The sequence below is a fragment of the Amphiura filiformis genome, chromosome 11 (assembly GCF_039555335.1).
Source record: "Amphiura filiformis chromosome 11, Afil_fr2py, whole genome shotgun sequence".
NCBI classification, from domain to species: Eukaryota; Metazoa; Echinodermata; class Ophiuroidea; order Amphilepidida; family Amphiuridae; genus Amphiura; species Amphiura filiformis.
The window spans coordinates 44,574,062-44,599,444 of NC_092638.1; the positions used below are offsets into that span (position 1 = coordinate 44,574,062).

At 36.0% G+C, this 25,383-nt stretch overlaps 1 long non-coding RNA gene across 1 annotated transcript; it reads left to right on the forward strand.

Moving 5' to 3' along the window:
- Window positions 1–8,846: 8,846 nt before the first annotated feature.
- Window positions 8,847–9,913, forward strand: LOC140164014 (uncharacterized). The gene is made up of 3 exons (XR_011860460.1): window positions 8,847–8,916; window positions 9,282–9,353; window positions 9,863–9,913. It is a non-coding gene; the product is annotated as an uncharacterized lncRNA (long non-coding RNA).
- Window positions 9,914–25,383: the final 15,470 nt, after the last annotated feature.

Here is a 25,383-nt window from a genome sequence, read left to right on the forward strand (position 1 = left end):
AATATCTTCAATTTTGAATAGGCTTTATCACCCATTGTTCTTTACATAATAAGAGATAGCAAGATTAATCAACTACACAATTTAACAAACTAGGAGATCACCAGTCTTTCGCGGTTCGTAATTTGATTAATGGCAAGTTTTACATAAAATGTTTTGACCATTTGAGGAAGGCGTCAAAGGAATCCCTCCCTGTAAACGTGGTAAAGAATAAAAATCCCTCGTACAACTACACAGTCACTAAAGATAGTACTGTTAAATCTTCTCCCCCGGTGAACTACACAGTAAAGGAACTCCACTGTAGGAATACACTGGCAGTAAAAAGGCAAAACCAACCGTAGTCTACACAGTAAACCAAATTAAATTTGTGCTGTAGGAATACTCACACAGGACTACACGGTGAATGAAGGGGAAAACACCAAAGGACTTCTGGGCAAAACTTTTATTTGGAGAAAGTTAATGTCATTTGTAATAGCTACTTTTTCATTTTTGCCTTTTTTGGTATAGAATAATGTTGCTTCCCCTTCGAGTTGTTAAAATTCAAAGACGTCCCAGTTAATGACAAGTCCCAGATTTAAGCAGAGGCAGACCCAAGAACGGGTGTTTATTCCTGCCAAATAAAAGCTATATATAGTATATTACGTTTTACACATGCCTTTGCTGTAATTTAAAAGGCCCGCCTTTTTGCGTGATTTAGCAGTGTCCCTTGTTTATTGATTTTATGCTAATGCTGTTACGTAATCAAGTACATGGTATCATTTACACATGTGGTTTAAAGACAAAGGTACCGTCTTTATTATGATCATAAAGTAATTCCATCCAAATACTCAATATATGGGGTCAAAGGTCAACTTTCATATACATACTGGTGGACCCTCGTACATGTTCTATGATTATAACTCATCCATAGAACAATACGATGAGAGCATTACTCTCTCATATTTTGTTTTTCTTTCAAAAGTGATTTAAGATGGACCGAGCGTCAGCCAGATGGCGGCATACTGGAGTCATGTGTACGAATTGTTATGACAAATTTTCACTCCACGAATCATTGGCATGATATACCCTGTGTGTCTAGAAATGAAGCGGCGCAGTATATCTGCATGAAGCAGCTTAAAGGTACTGTTACACAGACACGACTATGGAAATTATTGTACTTCCAAAAAGAGGCATGGACCAATAGCGATGCAATAAATGTACACATGGTCTGGGTTTTAATTATGTTGATTTCATAAGTTAAATCTTTTTTAATAGCATACAGACATGTATATATATAAGGCTGGCTCCTCAAAAGTTCAAAAGCTAATTCGTAATTAAATTATACCTTTACAATCTATTTAACGATTTATAATATTTTCTCCTTCAGATGAAATTTCTAACATCAGTGTATTTAGTGATCTTTCACATGAAGGTATGTGTCATAAATTATAATGTTGATACTACTAAGACTAATTCCTTTGATATCTTAGTGTGGTTTTCAAAAGAGACACAAGGTGAAAGACCGTGAAACGCGCGATGTCACGTGACGCCGCTAAGCAATCGACACGGCCCCAATTGCCATCACAAATTCACGCACACCTAAATTGAAGACCGAATTAAAAAAATAATTTGCGTATGACGTTCTGTCAGGCAGACTAAAAATGCCGAACTGCGCAGGTCAGCAACCAATCACGTCGCGCCTTTACCCTGACGTAAAACGCAAACTAGTCTTTTAAATTTGGTCTTCAATAATAGTGCTGTTTATTAACAACTATGCGCGAGCCGCAATCCGTAAGCTAGCTACTACTACCGGCAAGCGTCGCTGCTAGTGGTTTTGAAGCATTAGCCATTCGTCTATTTTTTGAACATCATTTTGCACGTCGTTTCACAAGGGACAAGGGACAAGGGTCGATGACCAATGCTCTTTAAGCTTTCTCAAACCTCCAAGATGATATGAAATCGATAATAATAGAATATATTTTGTACGCATCTGAAGTCAAAATTCTTCCATAATTTATTTACAGTTACATGCCCCAAAATTTAATAACTTGTTTAAACGGTGAATGCATGCATCCAGCACACACCTGTGATAAGCGGTCAGCGTGTCTGCCAAAAGAGGATTGCGAAGGTAAGAATTGTACTTAAAACATGTTCTTCATGATTTTTTTTGAACGAAATGTTATAAAATGAGCATTTGCAAACTGCAGGTTTATTATTGAACAACGCGAGGTCCTCTTTTCATTCATATGGCCTTTAAAGCGCTGTTTATAGAAGTAGTACGTCACGGCCAGTTCCGAATATTAGGTAATCTCTACTTACGCCGGTCCGTTGTTCCCCTTAGAGGTAACTACAAAATGTGATACATGCAGTGTATAACTTTAACTTTTAGTTCTCTGACTATTACCACATTATGGCTGTATGTTTTTTTTTGTACGTTATCCCTTTTCTTTGTCCTGAGCCTCTCATCCGTTTTTTGTATTATATATTCGGTAGTTTGTTGCTTTTAGATACTTTAGATATATAAATTTCTTATATGGTATCATTACATTGGATTGTATAATAATACCATACTTTTAAATAAAATGATTGGCAACAACATCCATTTTATTTTCATTTTCTCAAAATAATTAGCCAAGGAAGCCATGACGTACATGTCGACAATCTTTCAAGGTCAATGTCGACAACAGGAATATCAGTGTGCTAGGAGTGGAGAATGTATCTCTGTTTCATTCCTGTGTGATTTCAAGAAACATTGTGCTGATGGATCTGACGAAGAAGAGTGTGGTAAATATAGGCTACCTGAACATACCCAGAAATGCTGCAAAGAGCCAGAAAAGCACAAAGATATACATACACACACTCCTATACTTCAGCCATACAATACCCCTCTCCCCGCAGAATCGGGTAGTAAAACAAGTGTTTTTCCATTCTTACCGTGGAGTAAAGTTTTTTTGTCCATTCTTTCTTAAAATTTACAAATGACACCTGTAAATTAAGAAGTGCCATTGTTATGCATTATGTAATGCGCTTTATAAGAATAAATTATTATTATTATTATTATTATTATTATTATTATTATTATTATTATTATTATTATTATTATTATTATTATTATTATTATTATTATTATGCACTGGTTTATACTTTGCTGTAATTCACACTTCACATTTTCTCTTTTTTAGATTACCCATCGTGCACTATGGATGAGTTTCAATGTTCTAATGGTCAATGTATTAGTGCTTCATCTAGATGTGATTTAATCGTCGATTGTTTATCGGGATCTGATGAACAGATGTGTAGTAAGTTGAAACAGCGAAGTAGCTAAAACAGCTCTTCATTTGTGATGCAAATATATGCATTCGTATAGTGGGACACACCTAGTTTAAAAAAAATGATTTTCAAGTCAGAGCCACGTATGTGTGTCTGTATTTAGGCACGTTTTCAAGTACGCGTATATTATATTTCAAGTATATTCTATTTAAAAGACTAGTGGAAATAACTCAAAACGCTTTGCAAAAAGTTATAAAAGGTTGTCAGAAAACGTTAAAATGTCGGGTTATAAGGGTATATAAATGGTATAAACTGTATAAAACGTTTTCATAACATTAAAAAACATTTTTTGATAACCTACTGCAAATATTATAACATAATGTTATTAATGTTGACAAGATATTTGGCAAAACATGTTTGCAAAAAATAGTTTACAATAATATTTTGAAAACGTTAAAAAAAGTGTGTTTTCATACAAAAAGTTTTAAAACGTTTTCATGACCTTTATATACCCGGACATCTAATGTTTTAAAAACGTTTTTACTTAAACCAAAACCCAAAATATAATTTGTTTAAAACGTTAAACGTTAAACTTTTTTTTTGCTTGGAAAGTTCAGTAATAAGTATATATCATTCAAATGCACAGCTGCTGCCAGCTGGAAAACAACAAATAAGTTTACAATTTCCATTTTCTAGCTGATTCCTCTGTGGGATTTCAATGTTACGATGGTAGATTGTTGCCAGCGCATGCTCAGTGCGACGGTCAACGTGACTGTGCTGGGAAAAATTGGGAAGATGAAACGACAGAATGTGGTGAGTTTGGTGGGAGTGGGAGTACACGGTCAGAAGAAAATCCATGGAAAACAAAATATAAGACTGACATAATAATGATAGCTAGAATGAAGGTTGTGAGATTGAGTATAAGTGGTGGTTCGAATCCTCCGAAAGTCAGCAGGCAAATTGAGAGCAAATGAAGGAGTTTACGAGCTTGTGCAAGCGTAGCTATAAATATTTTATTTTATTTTTACAAATACGGCGAGATCAAATGGTCCATATCTGCGAATTATATCTATTTCAACGTTAACACCCAAATTTCCGTAATTGTTGTAGGCGAGTTCAACGAAGATGATGATGATGATGATGATGATGATGATGATGATGATGATGATGATGATGATGATGCATCTTATTTATGTGGTTATCCAGGCATTTACCAATCTAACTTTACTTGCGGAGTTGGATTCATGCAGTGCAACAATGGCGCATGTTTAGAAGAAACACAACGTTGCGTTTATGGTAAAGACAAGTATGGATTCCCTCTAGGATGTCGAGATGCCACGCATTTGCAAGATTGTGGTATGCTAAGTGTTAAATGCAGATATGATTTTACGAATGAAACCTAATTATGCCCTTTTCCACCTTTCTCTTACAGCTATTACAAATTACCACACTAAATTATGATATAATTTTCATTAGTCGTGTCATATTCTTTGATTTGTAGATGCTTCTTGTCCAAGTGGAACGTTAAGATGTCCTGATTCCTATTGTATACCAATCGAAAACCGTTGTAATGACGTAATTGACTGTCCAAATGGAGAGGACGAAGCTGCTTGTGGTATTTGCAAGAATTAGAGAATAAAAGATAGGATTTTGTCTTTTGCCTATCCAATATCGTGTCATAATGGATGGGCTGGCCAATATTTTGAGTAGTGGATGCCGGCGCAGCCGGTATCCACTACGATCTGTTATTCTCATTCTTATTCAGTTTTAATGTAATTTTTGCGAGAAAAACTGCCTTTTTTCAGACAAAAATAAAGTTACTTTTGTGGGGACATCCCCGTTGTTTTAAATGAACGAAACCATCACAAACATCTAAGCCGCCGAATCGCGTTCTTAGTTCTCGCATGTGTATTACGCGAACGCATTATCGCGTGATCATTGAGGAGCAACAAGCGTGCCGCCGTTACGTGGCGGGGCGCGCCCTGACTAATATCACTATCAACTATTGTGAGATATTATACACCAGAAAACCAATCAAATTACGTGAATTCTTTACAAGACGCACCCATTGAATAAGAAAATAGATTAATCATCTGCGAGTCACTTATGCCAGAGCGATTTATTTGTCATTTTGTATGGAATTGAGAACGGTCTACGTACAAAAACAAAACGTTGGTACTCAACCACAAAAATTGTGCCAGCGCCAGTACGCGGTGTCGTCACTGACTCTAAAAAGTTTATAAGCATATGAAAGTCCTTTAAAATATAATAAGTGTACTACCATCTCGATTAAAAAGATTTATTTACATAAGATAAACTTCGTTCATTAATATGTAGACGATGTCGCCTATTCATAACGCAGATGTATCGTATATGCATTGCCCCGATGGTTTCGTTTCTTTTTTATCACGAGAGATGAATTCGTTTACTCATTATGCAGATGAATTTATTTACTCATTACGCAGATGATATCGTTTATAAATGACGCACATAATTTTGTTTATTCATTACGCAGATGATTTCTTATGTCCTGGATACTACAGATGTCAAGGTTATAGAAAATGCGTAGAACTATCGCAACTATGTGATGACGTCAAGCAGTGTCCGGATGGTGATGATGAACTATTTTGCGGTAGCTATGAGTAGATATAATATGTCAAACGGCTTACCAAAAAAAAAAGCTAGCGTTGAAAAATGAAACTTGGCAAATGACAAAACAAAATGGAGAAAGGCAACACGAACAACATCATAATGTTACGAACCTGTAATATGTAATGACTATTCTTACTGAGCCATTTTGTGTAACAAGAACTGCGAATGTTGGTTGCTGCACCCACTTTGGTATATTATATGTGACCCGGCAGCACAAATGAGCCGTAAATTCCCTAAATTGTATTCTGAGTTACGGTGTAAAATGTGTACGAAGGTCGTATTCATCGGTAACTTAAGCTGGCCCGACATCTGTCTCATTTTGATAGTCAAAAACTAATCAATAATCCTATTGTTGAAGTGGATAATAAGCGTCTACCTTAGATGGCTATAGAACTTTTAATAGCTCTGGCCTTTGTTTGCTTTTGCTAAATCCTGTTCAAGTGGTGGGTTACCAGGCATTGTGTTTTGTACAGGTATGCATAGCCAACAATTAACAATGAGAGAACTTTCTTAAACCTCGTTGACTTGGGGATGATTTGAAATGACCGCCAATTATGACTGTTTGATATTTATTGCCAGCAATGTGGAAAAAGAGACACATGTAAAAACGTAAAAGCTATAATTTTGTTGAAGGAGCAAAGTTTAACAAATCATAACCCCGCTTCTGGATATCGTTTGAAGTCAAATGATACCGTATACCATTTTTAAGTTTATTATGTTTATTTTTAAACACGAAATAAAACAAAATTGACCGGGGGAGGAATTTACGGCTCATTCGCCGTGAACGGCCACATATGTCATATACTGTTTTATTTGGTTTCATCTATCCAGTGACAATAAAGTCTGCGTAAACATTCTCCGCGTAATATCGCTAATGTATCATCCTATGAGCTTCTGACTGTTTACAAAAGTATAGGCAAGACCGATTGTCACCTCATTTTTCTGTTAACAATAAACGTAATTGACTATCAAGTTTAATATCCATAAGGTGGGTCTAAGGGGATCATGACCTAGCAGCATTTCAAACAAATAAACCTGACACACAAAGATGAAGGGTATGGGATAAAGGAGATTCCAAGGCTTGACATCAGGTGTCATTAACGTTCCCATGTGCATAATTTATCCCGGGAAGCGGTAAACGCCCACACCTTTCGTTTTGAGCTATTATTTACCTTAACCGAAAATATGAATGCGATTATTGGCTACCTAAACATGTATTAATGTTAAGAAGTACACTGCAGTATTTTAATTAAATGGCTAGAAATTGATAAATATGACCCTTGTCATCCTACTCACCTTAAGTCATATGGGCGCACACACAAGCGTTTAAGTATCCCGGGTAAGATAAACCTTCGAAGGGCCTTGTTTGAAAAGAATAAATATGTTATCGTATGTACACCCTGTCCCCAACCCGAGACACACATATATTCGGAATCAATTACTAATGTCCATCTTAGTTGGGAACAACGTGTGCTAGTGATGTTACAAATAGAATCAATATCTTTTGTAGACTGCCATTAACTGGATTACACTTGCCTTTGTTAAGTGACAAAATCATTTTTCCACAGATCTGAATCTATATTATTCTGTTTCAATTTCATTTTCTCAGATGTAACCTGTCCTCCGGGATGTAGCTGTAGTGGATTGTCCGTAGTCTGCATTGATACAACATGGAATAAAAATGCGGCTAAACTGATTCCAGATTCGATGAGGCAAATGTATGTATAAAACGGATTTTAAAGTTTGTTATTTGAGTCGATGATGAACACACCATACAAAATGGAAGATAGACAGAACTTTAAATATAAAGATTATGGGGACTTCTGGCACCTCAACTATGTAAATATGGAGAGCTTCTCTGCCATTTCAACTTTCTGTAAACCAACGTGTTGCAGTCAAATCCACAACACTGTCTTGACAAGAACTTTTGAATTATATTTTAATTTAGAACTGTTGTGTCAAGACCGCTGTCTATTAAATGTGTGTATGACTGTTTTAAACTACAGAACATTGGTCGGTGTAACATCAGCCATAGATACAATTAATGACGATGAAGAACAAACCATTGGCTCAAGTCTTTTCTTGGAGTTGTCGTCAATGAAGTTTCTGACTACCCTGTAAATAAATACTTTAATGATATTTACGCAATTCGTACACGTGAGACGATCGAGTTAATACGTACATCCGCGAGATGTTGTATGTCGTAAGATGTTTGTTGGGTGTTATGTCTTTTTACATGTGATAGGATTTAAAATATTTAAACGTTGATATTTAAAAAATATTTAAACGTTAACTAGGTCCATGCAAGATGTCACCCGTCTTGCAATCCCCAAAACTAAAAGATCTTATGGGGATAAATCTTTTTCTGTTCAAGGACCTAGGTTATGGAACAATTTGCCTTCCAATTTGCGCGAGGCTCCTAATGTGCAATCCTTTAAGAAACTTTTAAAAACCTATCTGTTTCCAAAATATTAGGTCTTTTTATGTATTTTCATAGACCTGTTTGCAGGTATTCACTCCCATGTGTAGTTTTTAAACATTGCTATTTGATAATAATATGTATTTTATAATGATATATGTCCCTATTTGGGTTCAAGTGTATTTTTAATTATTTTAATTGTGGTTCAGATTGCTGCGCATATCTGTTTTATTCAAATTTTTGATGTAATTAGGAGTATATTTTACCATGCTGTGATATATTGAAATACTGTGTATTTTTGATGTATTTTTATTTTCTTTGTACAGCGCATTGATCCATGGGAAATGCGCTTTATAAGTTCTTTGAAATAATAATAAATAATAATATTGCTATGGTAAAACAGTTCGTATAACTATGATGATATTCAACAAAACCAAAAACAAAACAATTTTGTTAGATATGGCGTATGGTTTGCTTGTATAAAACAATGAGTAATGTACTGTCATTATATTTTGTTTCCTTTGCAGTAATTTATCTGAAAACTTCATCGCTCAAATTGACAAAAACACTTTCGGTGGTACCGTTAACCTCCGAATAATGTAAGAATAATGGCATTCTCTCCTTTTAATAAAGACATTTAAAATATTACTGCGTATTTATTGTTTCGTTTATATAATTATTTCGTGAATAGTTTCCTGTAAACAAATACAATAAAGCAAAAGTTAAATTACCACCATGATCACCGTGTATCAATTTGATTGAACTTCTGATCAGATTAAGCAAGCAGAGACTTAAAAAGGCTATCTGTGATGACAATATAATAAAGAGAAAAAGAATGTTGAAACCAAACTCAAGTAAGATATGAATATATTCAAGCATCAGATTTCATTTTGGTACACTACATTAGAGCCGAAATTGCTTGGTTTCCTTAATAATGTTAATAACTACGTTTTTTTATCTACAGGTCTTTGGCCCAGAACTTAGTTTCTTCTATTCCCAATGGGACATTTATACACCTTTTTCGCCTCCAATACCTGTAAGTATGATTACATCAATGTTTGATATTTTATTCTTCTTAGCAATTCAATATCGATTGTTTTAGTATTTTATCTAACAACTCGATTCTGGCCCTTAAAGTTCCTCGTTACACTTATTCCATTTTGATTGATAAAGCTCCTCTAAACAAAAGCTCAGCAATTTTGGGAAGATCTTTTTAAAAATGAGAGGTATAATTGAGTGGGAGCAAATTCATATTCAGAACTTCACAAGCACGATTGAAACTCAACTTCGAGTATTTTATTTTAAAATTGGTTAGGTGGGTCAATAGTTTAGTTATAGTGGGCAAAATTGTGGGTTTTATTTTCATTTCTGCTAATAGTGGGTATATGCTTTTTTTAAAACAAATTCTAGCCTCTAATCCCCGGGAAATCTAATGGTGTGTCACTGTCTGTTAGTACATCACCATCATTACAAATGACAATAACAATTTGAAGTAAACACGACCATAAAAGTAACTAACCTTTACATAATATGTTTCCTTTTCAGTGATCTATCTGCCAATCCATTGACATATATTGAACCAGGCGCATTCTTGAACCTCAGAAGTTTGAAGTATTTGTAAGTGTAGGAGATTATATACTCATTTTAAATTTGGAATATGAAATAAGTATACTCTTTTAACCTTCTTCTTGCAACATACACAAAGCGCAGGGGTCGCTTCGATGCTAACCTGGGAATTAACTCAAAGGGAAGCCAGAGAGAGATGCCGGATTCGGAGTCCCAAAAAGGAGGAGGAATAATGAACGGAAAAGGGATGCTAACGAAATGAATACCATGAAACCAAATTAACTGTAGCCTGAGGAATTGGGAACGCGCCATTATGAGAGAGATATTCGTCGTCATAAACAAAGAGTATAAACAAAACATCTGGAGACGATATGGTTACGTCTGCACGGTTTGGAGAGTTAACAAGAAGTACCTAATAATTGAAGACCGAATTAAAAAATACTAGTTTGCGTATGACGTCCTGTCAACCAGACCGGAAATGCCGTACTGCGCAGGTCAGCAACCAATCAAGCCGCGCCTTTGCCCTGGCGTCAGACGCAAGTCTGTTTAATTCGGTCTTCTATCATATGCAATTCATGCACGGATAATACGGTGTGCACTCGATGCACGTGTATCATGACTTGCGGCAATCAATATTCAATTATGCAAACACGAGTTCCACGTGTTTTTTTTTATTCGACAGAAATGTGCAGCATACCAAATTACGCGTCGCAAATAAGGGCACATTTTCACCTCTGGTTGCCCTGTCTATTTTGTGAGTATATATTACCATTTTTCGCATTAAAATATTTTATCCTATCGTCACGTTCATAACACGTTCTCGCGTCTGGAACCATCAGACTTCATGAGGCAGCGCAACTGACCCGCTGCGCTTTTCACGTAATTTTCGGCTAGATATGGTCTTGATTGCCCGTTCCCATGCATGAGATAAGTTAAAGTGGCGTCCCCCTCTCTTGTTTAGTGATGGCTGCTCAATACGTTCCCAGATGGCCTCTATATTATGCCTCTCCTATGCCACTGTTCTTCCTGATCCAGAATAACGACTTCCTCGTTTTAAAGTGAATCTCCTATATCCTTTATGGAGATGCATGGTGGAGTTTTGCGTTTCTTTCATCAATACGATACCTAGCCATCTATCGCGTGATCAGTTGCTTAATGCAGTTTTATGGTTCTAGACGCAAAGTTGTACAAAATAAGTTCCAGTATTATTCTATTTACAACTGCTGGATGACTAAGAACTCAAATTAACGAATGTTACTATTTAAATCGATATAAATGACATAGTCATCATCATCATCATCATCATCATCATCATCATCATCATCATCATCATCATCATCATCATCATCATCATCATCATCATCATCATCAGCAGCATCATCATTATCATTATCAACATGATCATCATCATGCATCCTCACTGATATCATTTTTTACATCAGGGGCATATATTATTTGCAAGTGTTGCTATTCAAGTCGATCAAATTTCTACCGCCGCACCGTCGTCAGCATTACCCATACCATCGTCATCATCTAGACCATCGTCATCGACTTCATTGTGATTATCATCATCGGCGTCGTTTTACAACAGGGGCATATTATAATGATTTCTATATGTAATGTTTCTATTTAGAATAGCCTATTGAGACATAATTATTAAAGAATTCTAATTTTTTTATACTAAAGTATAATATTGTGTTCATTTCCCCTTTTCAGCCATTCCGACAAATACTTATATTGCTGTATGACAAATAGCTTAGAATCCATCACCGAGTGTCTCCCGGAACCTGATGAGTTTTCATCGTGTGCAGACTTAATGCGAAATTCAGTGTTACGGGTTTCTATGTGGATATTAGGATTAAGTGCCTTGTTTGGTAACGCGTTTGTCGTTTATGAACGCATACATCAAAGCATTGGTCAATCTCGATTAACGGATATAGCTCGTGGTCAGAATTTCATGGTAGGCAATTTGGCGGTGGCAGACGGCATTATGGGAATTTATATGGTGATAATTGCATCGGCAGATGTATTTTATCAAAATAGGTACGCATATCATGCTGAAGAATGGCAGAAAAGTCTTGTCTGTAAGATAGCAGGTATTCTCTCTGTCTTATCAAGTGAAGCATCTGTGTTCTTTATGACGGCCATAAGTGTTGATAGATGCACTGGCGTTGTATTTCCTTTCAGTAAGTTAAAGTTTAAAAGATCGGCCTACTATACTGCAGCAGTAATTTGGATCATATCTTTTATCATAAGTGTGGTTCCTCTGATGATCACGGGCGTTCAAGATTCCTTTTATGGTACTTCCAGCGTGTGCCTTGCACTGCCTCTTACTTCATCACGGCATCTTGGATGGGAGTATTCAGTGGCAATATTTCTTGGAGTTAATTTTGCGGCCTTTGCCGTTATTTTATTAAGCTATGCCTTCATGTTCTCGACAATGAAATTGGTGGCTATGCAAGCAGGAATTGATACTAAAAATCGTCGTTCCCAAGAGTACCAGTTGGCTATTAAAATGTCTGTACTGGTGTTTTCAGATATGTGCTGCTGGATGCCAATCATAATCTTGGGTTTTATTTCGCTTACGGAATCTGCCGAGATCCCAGCCGAGGTCTATGCTTGGATAGCTGTTTTTGTCTTGCCGTTAAATTCCTCCCTTAATCCTTATCTATATACCATATTTACAAAGCAAAGAGCAGCGAGTAAAATAAGCAAGTCCTTATTCTCTAAATCCACGGATTCAATTGACGTATCAATGTCCAGAATCAACAAAGGCTATCAAAAGGATTCAGATGCCATTGATGCTCCATTCAAAAGTGACAAAGGTAATAATAATTTAGGTACTATGTAATCAGGTCGCCACAGGAAACGTCCGATACAACCTGGGCCCGTTTCAGAAAACCTTACCGATCAAACAAAGCTTGCCGGACAAAAGAAATTCCAATTCAGCATAAAAAATAAAATAAAATGTCGACCTTCAGATAAAACATTGTTTAACATATTTTAGTCCATATTAAGCCACCGTAAGAGTTTGTGAAACTGTCACATGATATAATTTCGTGCTTTTTGCGGAAGCGACAAATTTGAGGCAATTGGATACATTTTGTACAAATTGAGGCAATTTAAATTTTACGCCTTGTTACCCCCCTCCCGCGTATAATCCTGTAATCGCATTCTGTACTCTTTTTGTGGTGATGTGGTTTAAAATTCGAGTTCAGCATAACAATAAAAATAGAATATCGACCTCAAGCTAAATCGTTGACCTCAAGACTTCAATACTGACGGTATTGTGCATGGCATTTTGGATTCAGATTAAAAGCAATAATTTTATAGAATAGTTATCTGGATTATTTTTACACCCTTACCATAGCAAATTAATCTACCTATATATCGTTAGCTTAATATACCTAACGGTAACACTAGCAGTAACATAAAACTAACGATAGCGCTATAAGTAAAGCATCAATATCTATACAGTGCACAACTTATAAGTTCCCCCTAATGCTTTTTGAAATAAATCGAAAATTATTTAACGAAATGTAAAATTGTAAAAAGTTATGAGTAACCTTATTTGTTTTACAAATCTGGGCCAATTTGTAGTGACACACATCATTGCGTTTGGCCACAATGGTTCATTATGTGAAAAAAGAGGAGTTTTAAAAGTTGCACCTGAGTCCATAGGAGTCAAGTGTCAAACAATACAGTATGTTAGGCCTGTCCATGTGTTTGTAATGGAAATAAAACTAAAGTCTAGATGTTAAAGACTAGATGTTTAGTGGGGATGTGTCCTCCTGCACTGTTGACAAGTGCATTGTAACGTCGCCGCATGCTGTTTATTAAATTCCGGACCCGTTTGGTCTATGTTGTTCCATACATGTTGGATTATGTAAGGTTAGCTCTTGCAGTGTTGTGTTTTCATTGATAAGGTGGTCAACCTCATTTTTAACATGGCCCCAAAGATGCTCAATGGGGTTCATGTCAGCATATTTTGTTGGCCAATCCATTCTTTCAATAGCCTGATTCTCCAGTTATGTACTCGATATTATCATGGCACGATGAGGTGTAGCATTATCATCCACGAATATGAAATCTGCACCAATAGCACCATGGTAGGGAACAACATGTTGTGAGAGGATTTCATTAACATAACGAGCGGCATTAAGTCGACCTGGAACTTTTACCAGATCGGTTCTTCCATTGCTGCTAATCCCAAATCCCAACGAAGACGAAGAATACCAAAGATTAAGTTTTCTTTTACAAACACATGAATATCCCTGGCCTACTGTATTGTTTGAGAATTGAGTCCTATGGACCCAGATGCAACTTTTAACACTGTTTAAAACGGTCTCCTTTTTTTACATAATGAACCATTGTGACTGAACGCAATGACGTGTGACGCTAAAATTTGGTCCACATGTAAAACAAATAAGGCTACCCATATCATTTTACATGTTTGCATTTTGTCAAATAGTTTTCGATTTATTAAAAAAAATATGTAGGGGGGAACTTATAAGTTGTGCACCCTATAGCCCTTACACCTTGAATTAAGACTGATAGGGGTACAATTAAAGGAAGGTGACCTGATATATTTGGAAACTCAAATTCTTTAAAACTTATGTATAAGATAAAATATCATCCCTTTCAACACTCGTGCAAAAAGAGACTATAAATTCGACAGTTTTTGATGATTTCTTTGGAAACATACAAATTAGGAACGCCAAAAATCAATATGTTTATGAGAAAAATATGAGCTTTCATCTGATATCAACATCAGCATTTAGATGAGGGGGTTGAGATTGTTAATCAGGTTAATTAACATGCGAAAATAAACCTATTACTTACTAACATATTTTTCAGGTTCTGCCAACGACGACCTGAAAGACGACATGTGTTCACTCATCCAAGATCTTCTCAATAATAACATCATGGCGTTATACCCAAACTGCGCTACGATTAACGGTTTCTGTTCACTTGCCGATATGCGATCGCAATTGATCTTGACGGATTTGGAAACCATTGAAAACGATTTGGAGAAAGCGTTGATGTTTCTGTCTGATCATAAGCTTGTGTACTCTGGAGATATTACAGAAGATCGAATTTTGGTTAAAAGGGTATGTTAAAACAGAAAACGACACAAAACAGCACAATACCACCCGCCCACTCACCCCTACACATAACACAAATAGGGGCAATTTATGAGTGTGATAACTTTGCAAATTATTTTCATTTCAGCAACATTATTTGATTTATATCCTGAGCTACATGTACAGTGTACTTCGGTTATATATATAAATTCGCACGTGACCATCTCCGCGCTGCCATAACAGCTTATAGACAGTAAGTCTCGAAGTGACCTTCTACATAACGAGTGGTCTTTCTATACATTTGAATCCAAAGGCGGAACAACACGAGACTGCTGTGCAGCAAAATTGTCTATTTTGTCCAACTTTGTAATTATATTGTAAACGTTTCCGTCGTTGAATATTTTTTTCCGTCGTCAAATACATTCAAAATGTTGTTTTTGATAACATATTACAAATTCGGAATTGCAAAATGTATAATAATTTTGCAATTCAATTAATACTTAAATTTGATGATATTTATCTACAGAGTTCCTATCCCTTTCTGTATAGTGGTCAATGCACGAGGATTTGGTCACACTTGCTGGTCTTGGTCTGTCGTGCCCATGTGTCACGTGCGCATCTATAAAAGCACATTTATAGATATAATCGAAGTACTCTGATGTACATGTCAATGTTTTTTTGTCAAATTTACATAATTGTCCCGAAACATTTACACCGTCTGGTATCACGTGATCCATTCCATGTTATGGTTTATTATTTCATTAACATGTCACAAACAATACATGAACATTACTATTGACATTTGTAATCCTAAATATTAACACCACTGGTTGTTACCTAAAAGTTGCTAAAACATTTGTACGTACATGTAACTTCAAAGCCATTTTCTTTGACTATTAATTGTGCTCAAATGCCACACCTGGAAGTAGAGATTTCCCTTTTTTGATTTGATTTTTTTTGTTTACTTTGTTCAAACAGGAATCGAAAGGATCGCAAGCCTACTTAGTACTACCTGAGCTACATACCTCGTCCAATTCTAACGATTCATACTATCAATCCAAAATGGCGGAACTTCAAACACTACTTGGGACATCAGAGATATAAAGCGCTTCGCATTTAATGAACTCCCTAGATTTTACGTTGTTCCATGATGATATTTTGTCAAGGTCATGCAGGTCATGCCCCGTATTTTGTGTATGCTTTTTAGATGAATTTGTCATTAGGTTTGCACCACAAATGATACGTCAGTTTGCTGATTGCACCACAATCTTATTCTATTTATAGAAGTGAATATCTATGTTCGGAAGAAAATAAATATAGTATAATGTAGATTTGACAAAAGTCAATACAAATACATTTATTGGAGTCGAAACTTAAGATGGAAAAAACATTAGTCGTTAATTAATAGCCACAAAGTGTTTGAAAGAGCAATCAGTGGGTGAAATTCGTAGACATCTGTATTGCTTGTAAGGCTGAAATAGTCATGTCTCAAAGCCCACGCGCGCGTTTGTTTTTCTTAGCGCGTCCATGTCAGCTGAAACAGCAAATTCATTTTTATTTCCCCGTTTTTTAAATTTTTGCCGTCAAATCATGAAATTATGTGACAAATTGGGAAGAAAAGTGACTGGATTCGATACTCGCATTTGTTAGGTATAAAACAATCGATATTTGTACTTCAATAATGTGTAAATCAACCACAATTTTATTCAGTGTACTTGAACACTCGAAAATTACATCTTAATTCAAAATTAAATTTCAAAAATATTTAAAAAAAAACAATCTTAAAAAAAACCCACCTCATTCCGCATTCGTTTTTGAAACTGCCATGGGCTTTGAGACATAACATTATTTTTTTAAGCTAAGTATTGTTAAGTTTGTTCAGGGACATGTACGACGGTTTCACAGTATGTTTATGAAAATTTATGGATTATTTTGATGGATATTTTCTATAACCACAAAAAAAAATTGTACCTTGTCTTTCAAACCACACATCTTTAAAATAATACCACATTATTGATCTTGTAACCGCAATAGCAAAAAACTCAATCAACTGAAGACATGGGAGAATGAACCGAGGATATAAGCAGGTCGAAATTGCGTTTGCATTTTTGAATTATGTATTCTAGACTTTCTCTAGACTATGCCACAGTCGATTTTTGATAAATAAAAATATGCTATTTAATCATTATGAACGCATTCAGTTGAACTCGAAATTATACTGATATTATTTTATTACATCAAAATACTAGTAAATGGTTATGAAAAAGTTTATATAATTATATTAGTGACAGTAACAGTAAAGTATACGTAGGCTTATTGAATGCAACATATTATAATGGCACTTCAATACTGAACAGTTCTGATTTTAGAATCTACCAGTTTAGGGAGTACGGTGACTAAAAAGATCGGATGTGAAAATCTATCAATTGTGCAAAAATTAATTAAATCAGAGTTTTAAGGGAGTACGGTGACTAAAAAGATCGGATGTGAAAATCTATCAATTGTGCAAAAATTAATTAAATCAGAGTTTTAAGAGTATAATGGGCAAGTGGACTACAGAGAAGTCTAGACTTTCTCTTGAATTAAAATACTGAGAGTGCTGCTGTTCTTGAAGAGTGGTAGAAATTACCATAATAACTTATACCCGTTATTAGACTTGGATTCTTTTATTGTGTGTTATCAAATGAGTTATTTTGTACAAAAACGTAGTCTTATTCAAGACTCTTTTCTTACTGTCAGTGGATCATATGCCTACTGCATACTACTGCATTTATGAACCGCAGCAACCTGTATATTTCTTAGTCACATACCATCTACTCAATCTGATCGTTCAAGAAAGACGAATTGCATCACCGCAGTTTTTAACTATCTTTGACTCACGTCCATCGTTAGAGAATCTGTGTTGTAGATTAAGTTCACATCACATCGTATATTACGTAGCTTCGGTGGGGTGGATACGGGTTTTAATTAAGAATAAATAGTTTAAAATTGCCAATAAAAGCACAAGTCTCAACTTCAAAATCGTGATTCTCTAAAGCCATTATTAAAAATAAAACTGTTGTTTTCATAATCAATAGTAGTGATACAGCAATTTATGTTATCCTAAAATTAACAAATAATTAAAACATAAAATTTTGTCATATTTTACGCCAAATTTTAATTAAATTTAGTAAATTTTCATACATTTACAGCATTTCGTACCAGTCGCTCAACCTATACGCATGAGCAGATTGTTGCTTGATTTGCATCAATTATCACAGTAATCAAACTTCCCTTTGTATTGTTTTGGAGATAGTTTGGAGAATGCTGTTGCTTCGATCTCTTCAAGCACTAAATGTTGTTAAAGTTCAAACACGTCCAGTTTCCACCCAAATTGATTAACATGCCTCTCATTCAACCATGTAGATTCTCTGTTCTCTTAAGGTCCGCATGCCTTCACTACAATTTAAATATCTCCCCTTTTTGTGTGTCTATAGCCTATTGAAAGCCCCTCTTAAATAGTCTTGTATTGATCGAGAAAGTTTAGCGTAGTACTTAATTAATGTGAAATCTTTTCTCTATTTAGCATTACATCTTATATATCACTTCTACCCTATACCTCACTTTTACCTCACTTAGATCTTATACTTCTTGTTTTTGACAATGTGGTTTATAGACAATGTTTGTTAAAATAATTCCAAGAAATATGCATCTACTATATAAACTTAAGCAACTTAGTATAGGAAAGAAAAAGAGCAAGGTACACCAACTTGATGCGGGGAAACAAGTGTACTGCGCCAATAAAGAATCCTTACACTTGGAAAAATAATCACAATTTCCAAACTGAACAATATTGGGGTACATTTGTTTTTTTAATAGATGCACTATCTAATCCTGCACATTATGATAGCACATTGAATCCAATGTGACTTCAAGAGGCAAAGTTACAAGCATTTGATTAGACGAAGGTCCAGTTTTAAATGTGACGAACTGGCCTATTCAAAACTCCACAGACTAGACATCTGGTTTGAGAGTGGTGAATGGCTAATTTATGCGTTTGGCTTTAATTTAAAACAAAAGGAACAAAAGAAAACTGAAACAAAAGAACTGACAAATAAAATGAAAGTTATGAAAAGTACAGAGAAGCAAAAACTGAAATAAAAACTGCTTTAAATAACGCTTCATTGAAGAAACTGTGTTGTCTCTTTGTTTCGCTTGTTGGAATCTTTTTGCGCCTTGTACAGGCCAGTTTGTCACTTTTAAAACTGGACCTTCGTCTATTCAATTGAATATATGAATACAAAACCCACCCAAGTCCATACATGTACGTTGGCCAAATTGAGTTAAGCATGGGAATTTGTTGCTATACATAGGCCTGTCATATGTATGAAAGAACAACTCAAATTCATCATCTGTGTCTATTGAACATGTGAGAAATAGCATGTATGAAAGAACCACCCAATTCCGTGATTTGAGTCTTGTAACACATTGATTGAAATCCAGTATGTATAAAAGTCCACTTGTAACACATTTATTGCTGGAGAGTGACTTTTGAAAAAAAAAATTATTTTGTATTATCTTACTAGTGGTAATTGTTTGTAACTTTATTTCTTGAGGCCACATTAGATTCAATGTGGTGTCATAATGTGCAGGATTAGATAGTGCATCTATAAAAAAACAAATTTAATCCAATATTGTTCAGTTTTGAAATTGTGATTATTATTCTAAGTGTAAGGATATTTTATTGGCGCAGTATAGAATATAGACTAGACAGTATGCAGGGGGGGGGGGGACAAAAACAGCAAATGTAGCCATAAGAAGTAGGCAAAGTTCGATAGCCAAAAATTACCAGTTCCAAGGCCCACAGAAGTGCTAAACCTGCAAAACCAACATGGATCAATGGGAATACAAAGGTGCACTAGAACAAGTGATAAAAATCACTGCGCCTATAACCGACACAATAAACCAAACAATCAGTGTAGGCACAAAACAGGCAAAGTTCAATGGCCAAAAATGGCCAATTCCAGAGTCCACAAAAAGTGTCAAGAAAACAGTACAAAAGCACACTGATGAAAATCACTGTGCACATAGCAGACAAACAAAACAAAACAGACATAAAAAACCCGACGTCTTCAGGGACAGAAAACAAAATATAAAAGCAAACAATGAGAACTACATGCTGTACTTTAAAAACAAAATCAAGTCAAAATTTGAAGGCAAGTTCAAATTGAACTCAGTAGCAAAAAAGACAGTATACTTGTAAAAGTGTACACGTTACCGGTCTCAATTCCCAAGAAATACCACTAGTACACACATATGTACACGTAACACATTGTGTCCATACGGGTCGCATGGGTACGGGAAATGCCGTGCTGGGATGGATATTATGTATTGCAGCATACGTATGGGCACGGTGTACCCCGTTGTCAAAATACGAGTAGTACGTATATATTTTATAACACAATAGAATAAATTTATAACACAATATAATATAAAAACTAGTATTTTTTATAAGTTACATTACATTAAGGTCTGAACATTAAGGTTAATTTTAGAGGCAGCCCGTCACCCTTAAGGTTACTCATTTATTTCATGCCCTGCGGCCTTGATGTTTTTATTGATACTGGGGCCCAGTATCAACAAAATACATCAAGGCCGGCGACTCCCATACGACGACTAAACACTCCAAGAGTAACCTTAAGGGTGACGGGCTGTCTGCGATAACGACCCATTTTCATACTTTTTAACTTTCATTACTCTTTACCCATAATTTCTCTCATTCTTTAGGCCCTGCCCTCTATCGGGGGCTATTTTATAGTTTAAGCTTGTTTGCTATTGTTTTAGGAGCAACATTGTTTCTTTGTAAGCCTGCGGCGCAACCTTGAACAATATTTTCTTTGAGTAATTGTCTTAGAGCTAACGCCCCGTAGCCAGCCACAGCCAGCCCCATACCTCTTTCGATTTTTAACATACCAATATGATGCTTTTTATATTCTATGTGGTCGCATATTACCTCAAATATTTATTCACTACGTTGAAAATACGTCCTAAAGTGAATTTTAACCAACAGAGAGCGCTATCACTGTACTTAAGTACATGGTAATTTGAAAACGGGGTACACCGTGCCCATAGGTATGCTGTAATACAGAGTATCCATTCCAGCACGGCACCCCCGTATGGACACAATGTGTTACGTGTACATACGTGCACGTTTTACAGAGCGTAATCCAATCGATAATACTGTGTCTGGTTTTTATTTTACTTTGTACAATCTGCAGTCTAAACGCAGGACAACCGATTGTTATTGTTCTGCAAGGCTCACTCAGTCATTTAATAAGGCAATACAAACGATCGAATTTGGTATTCAAATGAACAAAATTTTGAGTTACACCTTTTCAGTGTAAAATTTTTTTCTCGGCCAAATGAAAAGCAATAATTTTCATTTTTTCAGTAAATGTCAGGAAAAAAAACTGTAATGCGCACCGTGAGCGATATATCATAGTTTTGTCAGAATTTCCGTTTTGATTCCATAATTTTTGACTACCAGGTGAAAATTTTTCAAATCCACGCGTGAAATACTAGCATTGTGGATCGATATCTCTGGGTGCCCGGCCTGGATACAGTGTTGCCAGAACTTCAATATAGCAAAGAAGTTACCTAGTGTTTCAATTGTCATGAAGGTGACTGGGTATAGTGCCTTTTGTTTGTGATTGCTGGCCACCGAAAGTCATAATGAAGCAGCCAAAACAATACAAGGTTAAACATGGAAGTTTATATATAACAACCTATTATAATGACCTAAAGGAAAAATCATTTATGGCAACAATGAGCCTTGCATTGTAAGTCATGGTTCAAATGTGTTGAGTACCCACCCCACCCCCATAGGCCTACATAATATTACATACCGGTACCTTATAATATTTATATAGCACGGCTATAGCTATACATTTAGAAAGTAGGTCCTACAGCGCTAAATTATGACAAATAGGCCTACACAAACCCGAACGCAAGTCTGAAGGGTGTAATGAAAATGACAACCCGCGATGGGGGGTCATTCAAAATTCACCTGGAGATAGGAGGGACATAAAATTAAAATCCCTCTAATAACACGCGAATTTTGCTAGGTTTGGATTTTCCCATGGACCTCATCCTAGGTAAATAAACAAACAAACAAATAAACAAACAGACAAAATGGTTTTCATAATCATGGAATCCATAGCCCCTATAAATTGAAATTGCAGGCTATCACGGGAGCAAATTTCCAAAATTCACCTCATTTACCAGAATTGGGGATTTGGGCTACCAAATCGCTGGTCAGGCAATCCTGGTTTTCAATGGAAAAGGGACCTGGTTGACAACAATTGGAATATCGATTATTTCTGCTGGTTGCTCTCGAAATAGAGTACTGAGTGTGACATTTGACCCATTGTGAAAAAGGGTAAAATAAAACGGAAATTCTGACAAAACTATAATATATAGACCCACACGATGTGCTTTACAGAGGTGGGAAATATCTTTCTTTAGCAAACTATATCAATTAGAGACGCTAAAAATGAATTCTGTAAAAAGCTCACGGGCGAACTAAAGGCCTATAAAAATCAAAAATATCACACTAAAAGACACAATTTGATGCTTAATTTTAATACCAGGATTTAAAAAAAAAATGTTCATCCAAGCACTATGTTTTTATTTGACATTACTGAAGAAAAAAAAAATTTTGCTTTATATTTGACCGAGAAAATAAATTTCATAGCAAAAAGGTGTATCTCGGAATTGTGCTGATTTTAACATGTATCGATCGACTTTTAGCGCGACTAAGCAGAACAAAAGAACGGTTGTCCTGCGTTTAGACTGTCTGTACTATAGTAATTGGCGTCCACGTGTATAATATAGGCGGGAATAATAACAGTGTACTTCATAGTAAATTGTGATTTCCGCATATGGACGAATACAAGATAACTTTCAAACCGTCACCATAGAGTGTCCTACCAGATTTAACTTTCCCTATTTTTGCTTTTTTGGATATTAATTCAGACATATCTTTACTCTTGATTTGTTGTGTTTTCATGTTCTGTCCAAGAGGGGACTACGAAAGTGGAAAACCAAGGGTCGTAGAGACGCATGGCTTATAGTCTATAGCTAACATCATGGTATCCCCTCTCTCTCACCCCTCTTCCACCTCTCACCTTTAAGTGCATTTTTGTATTGGCATGTCCCCTTCAGAGTTCATGCAGCCAAGGTCCAATAGGCTATTTGGTTTGCTGAGATAAGTAATTTGATACAAATTTCGATTGAATCGGTGCATTTTGAAAATTTGGCTTCTTTGCATGAGATATGTGACATTTGACATCTACTCTATAACTCCTTAAGTAAGCACCCTATGACAATTGACTTTTTTCTTCCTAGCAACGAGAGGACCAATTTGCGGTATATTACAGCATGATATAACAGATATTAACTTTTGGCCCCATTATGACCTTCGACCCTTCGTGGGACGTATAAGGGCATAGAAAAAAATGGAACCAATTCTAGTTTTATCCTTTGGGGTGTAAGAATGCAAAAACAACAACAATGGTTCCACTAATTCAGCAAAACTAGATGCTAATTCTAAAATCACCAAAGAGCGCCCTGTACTACTCTGATCATAAGTTGATCTGAACTTGACGCTATTCCACCCCGCCGGCAATGGCCAATAGACGCTAGCCAGCAAATCTCCAAATCGGTGAGCCCTGTCATATTTGTTCCTTGGTACGTATTTTTGGCCCGCTGATTTTGTCATCAAATAGCAAGATAACAGGACGGTAATTATCCCAAATAACCGGTTATACAGGAAGATAGATTATTAAAGTATGAATTTCTGCAGTTCATTCTTGTATTTTGAGTTTTAGGGCCAATTTTTAGAAGCCGTTTTTTAAGAAGCAGTAACGTCACACCATTGTTTAGAATATTATTATTTGCCCCTGGGGGACCCACCCAGATATATAGGAGCTACGTATACCTGTAATAAACACGTGGGAAAAGGGTCGGATTTTCGCCATCAGACGGCGTTTTAGAATCATCTGTAAATCACCTCATTATAATTTGTATAATGCTACGTGTGACTTTGTATATATCGTGGCTGGAAAGAGCGGAACCAAACGCTGCTGAAGAGACTGCAATTATTTGACTTGAATATATAATTTCTAAGGGAGGACAGCTTTTATGGTCTATACTTAGCTCAGCAATGATTTGCTGTCTTCGATAATGGTTCATGTACGCCAGAGCGTTCGATAGGAACAAGCGAACAGTATACGAATTTGCTGATATCTATCGGAGCGTTCAGCAGAGCAGCAGGATTATAAACACGGTCGATGGTAAAACCATAATCAATTGCCTTTGTGTTCAGTACATAACGACCCACTCATCAACTACTCAAGTTGTCATTAAATAAGCATATCTGGGGTTGTGTCTACGGTCAATAGAAAGTCAATAATGTGTGTAAGTTTATGTTTACATAAAGTGGTGTAATTAGGTTTCAAGGGGTTGTTAACTCAAGCATGGTCGTAAAATTGATTCGATCGATATTTTGGTCAAGGCGTGGTATCGGAGCGGAGAGTACAATTGAGCGGAGCCTGACAGAATTTGCTACAGGCTTTGATAAAAGCCAGGTACCTCTCCGATACAATGCCCTATCGAAGACAGCAAAGCATTGCAAAAATTCCCGTATTTGTTCAAATGTTCTCGTGGTTCAGTGGTAGAATTCTCACCTGCCACGCGGGAGGCCCGGGTTCGATTCCCGGTGGAGTTATTTCGGTATTTTTTTTCACATCCATTTTAACTCCTAAATTATTTGTGTTTATGTGAAAATGTATACATTACATTGGGAAATATATTTTGTGCACCTTTTTTCTGTAACGGGGCCAATAACAGCTGAAAACACACCTCGGCCCGGCTCGGGAAAATAAATTACGTCCAACATATTATAGAGGGCGCTGTAATAATGAAACGCTGAAAACAAAAATAAAGAAATACATACATGAACTCGGATGACCCTAAATCATCCGCCCAGCTGAAGGCTAAAGGTTTTGGTTGAAACGTCGGTGATTCCATCTAACCAAAAAGTGAGTTTTTCTGGTTGACCGGATTTAATTATCTACTAATTGATCAAATCCCAGATGACTGAAAGTATACACAGTTTTTGTTTTATAACCTTTGTAATAGGAACCTTGGGAGAAAATCTCAGATGAGATGATTGTGGTGTATTATAGAGGGTGCATTTTGATTGGTCGTATTTGGATAACGTATTTCAGGTAAAAAGCTATATAGTGCTCCACCATGACAAAAGAAAGAATGTGACACTTGATGCTATTAAGATTTACGCAAATACAGGAATTTGTTCGATTTGGTGTTCTGGTATGTTACATAATGAGTAATTATTTACTTGCAATAATCACAATG